Source organism: Schistocerca gregaria, chromosome 8, assembly GCF_023897955.1.
Source record: "Schistocerca gregaria isolate iqSchGreg1 chromosome 8, iqSchGreg1.2, whole genome shotgun sequence".
NCBI lineage: Eukaryota > Metazoa > Arthropoda > Insecta > Orthoptera > Acrididae > Schistocerca > Schistocerca gregaria.
In genome coordinates this window covers 134015819-134025675 of record NC_064927.1, presented here as the reverse complement: position 1 = coordinate 134025675, position 9857 = coordinate 134015819, and the positions used below count along the sequence as shown (strand labels likewise).

General features: G+C 45.2%; 1 protein-coding gene across 1 annotated transcript in view; it reads left to right on the top strand.

Annotated features, from left to right (window-relative positions):
- The first annotated feature begins 921 nt into the window (after window positions 1-921).
- LOC126284599 (hatching enzyme 1.2-like) overlaps window positions 922-9857 on the top strand; it is an 84723-nt gene continuing 75787 nt past the window's right edge. Inside the window, exon 1 of the mRNA XM_049983646.1 lies at window positions 922-967. The gene's annotated coding sequence lies outside the window, so the exon portion shown is untranslated. The remainder of the gene's footprint in view (window positions 968-9857) is intronic.

Sequence of the window (9857 nt, the reverse complement as noted above, 5' to 3'; positions counted from 1 at the left end):
AAATATTCCATTTATAGTAATATTGACGAGACATTAAACCCAATAGAAGAGACTTCATCGACATTCAGTTGCACTGCTTATGGTGGAACACCTGAACCAGAAGGTGTAAAGTGGAATTGGACAATGTATCCCACTATTCTCGACAATCAAATTAGCCTCATAGCGCTAAGACACTCGGGTTCTTCGAAGCTGAACTTCAAAAAACTGGCTACTGGTAATCTGGATAATTTTGATGAACTGAATTTAGTTCTAGAGCTTAGCAAGGAACGCAGTTTATGTGGTGGAGTTTAAACAGGAATTATGGGAAAAGACCTGGCGTTGAGACTTCTTTGCCCTATCAAGTTATTATATAGCCCCGTAAGAAAAGCCGTATTTGCTGAGGAGTGTATAGCGTGAGGTTGTTGATTTGCACGTTACCAAAAATCATTCGCAGAAACAGTTATTTTCTCTATTTCCTTTCCCGTCCTGGATCACTATAATTACCTACTGCTTTCAGCCCTACCCGGAAGGACCCCGCGAAGCACAAACTGTTACAAGCCTAAAATACAAAGAAATGCTGGTCGTTTAGTGTGCGATTGAAATGTCATAAATGATAAGAGTTCCGGTGATAAGCAGGCTGGGTTAGTGTACAGCCAGGACACTCGTGTTTCGTTGTAAACAGTGGGTCCCGCGGCAGCGGCGCGATACTTCCTCTGACTTATGACAGGGCTGCTTCCGAGTAGTGACTGATTATCGCCAGGGCGCGCCGTAGGTTTGGGCAGCGAGGCAAGTGGCTTGTTCTGGCACCTCATTGTCTCCACTTACCGTTTCCAGGAGTAATACTTAAATACTTATCGCGTTTGACCTCTTTTAGCGGCAGCAGAACATTGCAAGCTGCCCACCTGGTGGACACCAGAGTATATATACCGCGAGCGTTGATATTCGAGCGCTTAGTTCTAGCAACGACTTGCAGCTGAACAACGTGGAGGTACGGACTAAATTTCTGATTTACCTGTCTTTTCTGTAAAGCTGCACATGAATACTTTTTACTTAGAAGGCCTGGAGAAACTGATTTAGACACTTCTTTCTCCATCACACTGAATTTTTTCAAATACTCATTTATTTTTTTAGGATTCTTTATCTAAAACGACATAAGCGGAACCGTCTGTCTGTCCATCAGTTAAGAAACCTTTTTCTCAGGAACGGGCAGAGGTATCATGTTGAAATTTGTCTCAAATATAGAGTTCCTTGGCGATGAAAAAAAATTTAAGGTTCTAAGTGGATGCAATCAAAGGAAAAAGATAAGGCCGTTTGTGTAACATGTTTCGATATTAGCAAATTCACTCATGAAAACCCATAGCCATATATATAATTGTGTTTGTACTGAGTCCTCAGAGCGAGAGCCCTAATGGCATTTTTCCGGTTTTTTTCTCTTGTGCTAGTATATTACACTGACTTCTTCGCCAAACTTGTATCACTCTTAATTAACGCAAATATTCATGTTTGAAAATCCTCTATAAATGCTTGATCTCTCTTCCATCTTCTAGGAGGCTTTCTGTATTCATCAAATACCTCTGTCGGATTGGAGGTCCATCTTCGTCTTCATATCACGTAGCCTTTACACAGCATCTGTGCAGCTGCTTGAGAAATATAAAGTCCCACTCTGTTTTTTCTACCTCTCCGTCCCCTTTCGCATCTCCTTCCCTCCTAATAAACCACTTCTCCTTACGCACACACACACACACACACACACACACACACACACACACACACACACACACACACGGAATGCCAACCAGCAATGATTCCGAAAACATCGCTCATGTGAAACCTACCTCGCACTTTTCTCACATTATATACTGAGAGTCACGGATAGAAATGGTCAGGAAGATACAGTATTTCACAGTGTCTGAAAGGAATTTGACTCAGTGCCTCATCTACATTTATTATCAAAAGTACGACCATATGGGCTATGAAGCAGACTTTATGACTGTAGTGAAATTTCTTTTGCTGGGGAGGACACAGCAAGTTATCTTGGATGGAGAGTCATCATCAGATATAGAAGTAAATTCAACAGTGCCAGCAAAGTGTGTTCGGACCCTTGCTGTTCATGTTGTATGTTAAAGACCTTGTGGGAAACAGTAAACTCGGACTTTTCGCAGATGACCCAATTACCTATAACGAATTTCCGTCTAAAAGGATTCTGTTACTCGCTTCTGTGAACGGAAAAGCGTTATGCAGATCTTGGTATCTCTCGCAACCATCTAGAAAAGATAACCTGAAGATGCCTAAATAAGGCGAAACGCGTCGTTGAAAAATAAAAAACTAAAAATTGCAACCAAAACTGTTTTTAACCAATACGTCTAAAAGGATCTCGGCAAGAGTTCAAAGTGATTGCCAACTTGCTTTAAATGCCCAAAAATGCAAAATTGTGCACTTCACAAAGTTTGCAGTAAGAATCTGTCAACTCATACAAATACCTGTGTGTAACAATTTGTAAAGACGTAAAGTGGAACGATCATATATGCTCAGTAGTATGTAAATCAGATGGTAAGCTGCGGTTTATTGGTAGAATAAGGAAACTGAATCAGTCTACGAGGGGGACTGCATGCAAAATACTCGTGCACCCATCCCATAATATTGTTGAAGTATATGGGATCCGTACCAGACAAGACAGGGGATATTGAAAAGATACGAAGAAGAGCTGTACGAATGATCAAAGGTTTTATCGACCCATAGAAGACTCACGGAGATGTTCCAAGGACTGAATTGGCAGACGCTTGAAGATAGATGCAAACTATCCCCGTGAAAACCTTTCTACCGTCCTGGCGCGTTGTTGCTAGGCTCAACTTTTGTCAAGCTTCTAAAATACTCTCAGGCACCTAACTGAAACAAGATATACTGTACCTAGGGAAATATAGCCTCTACGCAACCCTAAACGTATCGTTCCCCCAGAGATCGCGTAGGCATGATTAGACTAATTACACCACGTACAGACATACTTAAGCAATCATTCTTCCCGCAATTCATACGTAAATGGAACGGGAAAAAATCTCTAATAATGAGCACACTGGGACGTATCCTCTGCCACGCACTTGGCAATGGTTTGCAGAGAGTGGATGAAGACACACACACACACAAACACACACACACACACACACACACACACACACACACACACACATCTCCTTCCTCCTTGTTCGACAACACGCAAATACATACAATCATTACTTGTGTTCGTTTGATGATTGCAGAGGTAGAAAAAAAGCATCTGTGGCATTTTTGGCTGAGAGACCTCTAGGGGTAGATGCAGTCGTTTAGTCAGAAAGGGGTGTTTTCCTTCAACACAATGGCCCCTTTCCTCGTTCTGTGTGAGAGATGCTCTCTAAAGGTATCTGTTGAATTTAAAATGTGTATAACGTGGGCTCATGTTTGAGTTGTATGAAAAAATGGTTCAAATGGCTCTGAGCACTACGGGACTTCTGAGGTCATCAGTCTCTTAGAACTTAGAACTACTTAAACCTAACTAACCTAAAGACATCACACACATCCATGCCCGAGGATTTGAACCTGCGACCGTAGGGGTCGCGCAGTTCCAGACTGTAGCGCATAGAACTCGGGCCGGTTGAGTTGTATGAAGATGAGAGCCACCGCGTTTAACGTCGTCACCCGACGAACAGATCCACTGTGTTACATGCCCTCGCTCAGTGAAACGCTGTGGAGAGGTTTGAAATTTAATACAGCTCATTGGCTCCAAGTTTGGTGACCAGGAGCTCTGTCCAACAATATCACTGGTGGATAAATCTGAAGTATTTTTTTTATAAACAGCAAAATTGGATCTACTCCTACGGCATTTGCTCCAATTAACGAATACTTCCATCTACTGGCTGCAGCCGAGACTGTCCTTTCCACCGTCCTGGCGCGTTGTTGCTAGGCTCAACTTTTGTCAAGCTTCTAAAATACTCTCAGGCACCCAACTGAAACAAGATATACTGTACCTACGGAAATATAGCCTTTACGCAATGCATTTATTCACTAAACTGGGGAGACGACTCGAAGCTTCGATCTGCCAGTGTCTATCGCCTGCTTTACAAAGGCTACAATCTTCCACTCTACTTGCTGGACAAGCATCCTTGGAAGAAGTGACATAATGTGGTTCACCTAAGGTCTGTGTCATTTCCACAGACAGGAGCACACTGTATGAATCTTTAATACTATTCTACTTTTTGCAAACAATGTGGACAGTGGGGTGGAACTGTTTACTTCCTTCCTGACAAATAGCCATCACTTGGTCGTGTATGAAGGTTGTATCGTAATTAACAGCGAAACCTCACAAGAGTGTAAGTAAGGAAGAGAAGCGAAGGTGTTCCAGCAAAAAGTGCTCCTCAAGCAAGCCGTTTGCTGTGTGATAACTGCGAGTGTTGTTACGAGCCGTCATTGACTGCAGTACAAACTATTGTTCTAGTTAGTACAAAAGCACTTGGAGTGCAAAATTTTCAGTTAAGTTTCCATTCCGGGGTAATCCATCTTTAAGAAAACGTGCTGTAAGGATAATATGTGGTGCGCACCCACGATCGTCTTGTAGACATCCAGTTAAGGAGTTTGACAACTGCTTCACAGTATATTTATGCCTCATGAAATTTGTTGCAATTCAAAAGAAACAGTGACGTACATACTTAACAATGAACTCCGTCCGAACAGGCCTTGGAAGGCCCAACGGTACCGACCGGTCGCCGTGTCATCCTCAGACCACAGGCATCACTGGATGCGGATATGGAGGGGCATGTGGTCGGCAAACCGCTCTCCCGGCCATATGTCAGTTTAAGAGAACGGAGCAGCTACTTCTCAAGCAAGTTTGCTCACAAGGGCTGAGTGCACCCCGCTTGCCAATAGCACTCGGCAGACTGGATGGTCACTCATCCAAGTCCGACAGCGCTTAACTTCAGTGATCTGAGGGGAACCGGTGCTACCACGGCGACAAGGCCGTTGGCACATAATTACAATACTAGAAGAAAAACTGGTATTCAATGTTCCACATTGAGGTTGTAATTAGTACCAAAAGGGGTTCACAATGCTGCCACCAAAACTAGCAAAGAGCAGTAGCGATCTGTTTTGGAAATATAAGTTCCACCATTTGAAGATGTTTTTGTTTCATTTATTTATATTTTTTGCCACTAGTTTCGAGATTGCAGTCCTATGATCAAGTGCGCAGTCATGTACATAGGCAACCTGCCGAACGGGGATCTAACTACGAAACTTCTGTCTCCAAAACAAACACTTTATCAGTTACGAATCTACAAACTTAAATGTAATTAGTCTAATCTTGTCTCCGTGAGCGTAGAGGGGTTGCACCTGTCTTTAAATAGTCTGCCAGTTCAGGTCACTCAGCATCTTTTTGACGCTCTTCCGTGGGTCGAACAAATATGTTACCTTTATGTACCCTATGTTTGCAGGTGGGGATATTCAGCCGCCAAATAAAGGTTAAAATTCATGGTGAAACCTTAGGGTGTCCTTTTATTTTGCACAATTCGCTACTACTTTAGGTGAAATGACTATTATCAAACTAAGCTAGCGTAAACGGCAGGAGAGCTGTACCATAATTTAATTTAAATAAAGTAATTTGCTCATTTGAACCCACCGTAGTACGTAAAAAGTTTTTACAATAATAGCTGTGCACACAGTTGCTGAACGAGCAAATCACTTTTATTTAAATTAAATTATGGTATAACGTCCCTGCTGCTTATGCCAGCTTAGCTTGATAGTTGTTATTTGACCGAAACTAGTAACGAATTGTGCAAAATAAAGAACAGCCGAAAGTTTCACCATTAATTTTAACAAAACGCCTGCTACCGTTCGTGATGTCCTTCTTCGTATTCATTCAATATCCTCTGCTTGTCAGGTTTGGTGTGGTACCACAAACTTGAGCAATATACTAGGATAGGTCGCACGAATGTTTTGCATGCAGTCTCTCTCGTAGACAGACTGAATTTCTCTAGTTTTCTGAGCCTCTGTGGTCGTTCCACTTCACACCCTTAGGAATTGTTACTCCCACGTATTTGTATGACTTCATCGATTCCAACGGTGACTTATTCGTATTTTTGCTATAGAATATTACGTTCCCTATTTGCATTCCACCGCGTAAGTATGCTGACAGTCACGAAAACCGCTTTCGAGTCACTGTAGTTGTCATAGGAAGGAGGGCGAGAAGCGTAATTGCATAGAACTCGACGTCGGATTCTAGTCCCTAACTGTCAGAAGTTTCAATACAACAAAACTTTTAATACCGCGCTAGGAGAGTATTTTACAGTACGGTGCATAGACCTTAAATACGGAAGTTGAAACAAGTAGCTACACAGCATGTGCATGGTGTACTCGTATGACCAGTTAGATCGAAGAACGACGCTTCTTCATCTGGTGTGCGATTTTTCTAAGCTTTCACTCTGCAGCAGAATGGACACTGTATTGCGACTGCTAGACAGATTATAAGATGAACTGATCCACCCTTTGAGGGGTGTACACTTTTTTGATAATAAGCGACTAGCTAAAAACTATGTGGTCTTATTGGCCTTCTGTGTGACAGTCGAGTGCAAGACGGGCAAGACGAACAATATCTACGTATATGATCACAGATAGATCGCGGGTGCCCCACACACCTCGTACCTACTGTGCTTCTCACGTATCAAATACACTCCTGGAAATGGAAAAAAGAACACATTGACACCGGTGTGTCAGACCCACCATACTTGCTCCGGACACTGCGAGAGGGCTGTACAAGCAATGATCACACGCACGGCACAGTGGACACACCAGGAACCGCGGTGTTGGCCGTCGAATGGCGCTAGCTGCGCAGCATTTGTGCACCGCCGCCGTCAGTGTCAGCCAGTTTGCCGTGGCATACGGAGCTCCATCGCAGTCTTTAACACTGGTAGCATGCCGCGACAGCGTGGACGTGAACCGTATGTGCAGTTGACGGACTTTGAGCGAGGGCGTATAGTGGGCATGCGGGAGGCCGGGTGGACATACTGCCGAATTGCTCAACACGTGGGGCGTGAGGTCTCCACAGTACATCGATGTTGTCGCCAGTGGTCGGCGGAAGGTGCACGTGCCCGTCGACTTGGGACCGGACCGCAGCGACGCACGGATGCACGCCAAGACCGTAGGATCCTACGCAGTGCCATAGGGGACCGCACCGCCACTTCCCAGCAAGTTAGGGACACTGTTGCTCCTGGGGTATCGGCGAGGACCATTCGCAACCGTCTCCATGAAGCTGGGCTACGGTCCCGCACACCGTTAGGCCGTCTTACGCTCACGCCCCAACATCGTGCAGCCCGCCTCCAGTGGTATCGCGACAGACGTGAATGGAGGGCCGAATGGAGACGTGTCGTCTTCAGCGATGAGAGTCGCTTCTGCCTTGGTGCCAATGATGGTCGTATGCGTGTTTGGCGCCGTGCAGGTGAGCGCCACAATCAGGACTGCATACGACCGAGGCACACAGGGCCAACACCCGGCATCATGGTGTGGGGAGCGATCTCCTACACTGGCCGTACACCTCTGGTGATCGTCGAGGGGACACTGAATAGTGCACGGTACATCCAAACCGTCATCGAACCCATCGTTCTACCATTCCTAGACCGGCAAGGGAACTTGCTGTTCCAACAGGACAATGCACGTCCGCATGTATCCCGTGCCACCCAACGTGCTCTAGAAGGTGTAAGTCAACTACCCTGGCCAGCAAGATCTCCGGATCTGTCCCCCATTGAGCATGTTTGGGACTGGATGAAGCGTCGTCTCACGCGGTCTGCACGTCCAGCACGAACGCTGGTCCAACTGAGGCGCCAGGTGGAAATGGCATGGCAAGCCGTTCCACAGGACTACATCCAGCATCTCTACGATCGTCTCCATGGGAGAATAGCAGCCTGCATTGCTGCGAAAGGTGGATATACACTGTACTAGTGGCGACATTGTGCATGCTCTGTTGCCTGTGTCTATGTGCCTGTGGTTCTGTCAGTGTGATCATGTGATGTATCTGACCCCAGGAATGTGTCAATAAAGTTTCCCCTTCCTGGGACAATGAATTCACGGTGTTCTTATTTCAATTTGCAGGAGTGTATTTTAAATTTGTGGTACGTCGCTATGGGAACAAACTGCCGAGGTCATCGGTCCCTAGGCTTACACTACTTAATCTAACGCTAAGGACAACACGCACACACCCATGCCCGAGGGAGGACTCGAACCTCCAACGGCGTGAGCCGCGCTGACCATGACTCGGCGTCCTAGACCGCGATGCTACTCCGCGCAGCTCTCACGTTTCACTATGACTAGTGTGCGAACAAGTACGCCAACTTTGGGAAGCCACAGAACAACAAACTGCTCGCCAGTACAGTACTGGGCTACAGTGGCGAGTGAGCAGCTGTACAACCCAGTACCACCTCCCTGCTACAGCACGCTGAAGCCACGGCCCATTTGATACATGGTACCTCCTGACCCGTGAAAATTTTGTGCATAGATAGGAGGAATAGTCCCAAAAATCGTCTATGTTAGCACGAGCTGTCTTCAGCCCTAAGCGGAGTAATAACAGAGACCTATCTCCTTGTCTGTGTACTCGTGGTCTGTCAGCGCGTCTTTTACCTATTAAAACGGGCCTGCCCTCACCTGGTCTGCAGTCCTTCTTACATTACACCCAACTGGTGAGGTCCAGCTGCTGTTTGCGTTTACCAAACAGAACTCAGGAAGAGGGTCGGACATCACCAAATAAATGACAGACGACATGGGTAGAAACACTCCTATGTCCTCCGATTAGTTTGGAATGCAGCACTCATAAGTTTATTTTTTATTTTATTTAGCGTGTGGCATCTACAAAGTAAAATTGCACACAAACTATTAATATAATAAACGAATTACAAATATATTATTAAATGATCGACTGCAAACAATAATATGCGAAAGATTAGGGGGACAGCCACTACAGTCGCATCCTGGGTCGTCAGTGAGTTTCCATTTGAGGAGGATGGCCTTACACCCGCCGTGGTGAGTCCTCACACGATTAAGTCTGCACCAAGTTCTTCTGGGCATTTGCATTCTTTCCACCGGTATCGAAGAACCAGAATCAGTGATGAGAGGATGGTGATTATTCAGCGACCAGTATTGCCTCCATCCCCTTGCTATGTCGTGCCTTTCTGGGAATTTGAGGACTTTGTCTTCCCATATAGGTTTCCTGGATTTTAGGAGGGTAGTTGGTAGATGGTCCAATATTTTTCGGATAGGTATATCTTCAGAGACAGAGGGGTCATTAATTTTCTTCCATTCTCGGATAGCTGCTTGTTGCCTTCTGAGGAAGGGAGGAGCTATATTGCAAAGGGCATGAAACCAGGGAAGTGGATTGCAGAGTTCCTGAGACAATCCTCATGGTGGTATTAAGTTGGACGTTTATTTTCTTCGTGTGTGTGTGTGTGTGTGTGTGTGTGTGTGTGTGTGTGTGTGTGTGTGTGTGTGTGTGTGTGCTCTTGTACCAGACTGGGGCGCAGTATTCTGCCACCGAGTATACAAGATATTGTGTTGCGGTGAGTAGGGTGTTGTTAGCTTGAGCTCTCCAGGAGGTTCCAGTCAGCTTTCTTAATATGTTATTTCGATTTTTTATCTTTTGAATGGTTACTTTTACGTGTTGTTTATAGGTTAGTGACCGGTCAAGAGTGATTCCTAGATATTTTGGATGCCTATTGTGCGTCAATCGCTCACTGCCGAATGTTAGATGTAGCTCTCGTCTTGCCTCATGGTTGTTCAGGTGGAATATTCTTACCTCAGTTTTATTTGGGTTTGGGCAGAGCCTCCATTTCGTATAATACTGGTTAAGAAGTTGAAGGTCCGTCGACAGAGTAGCT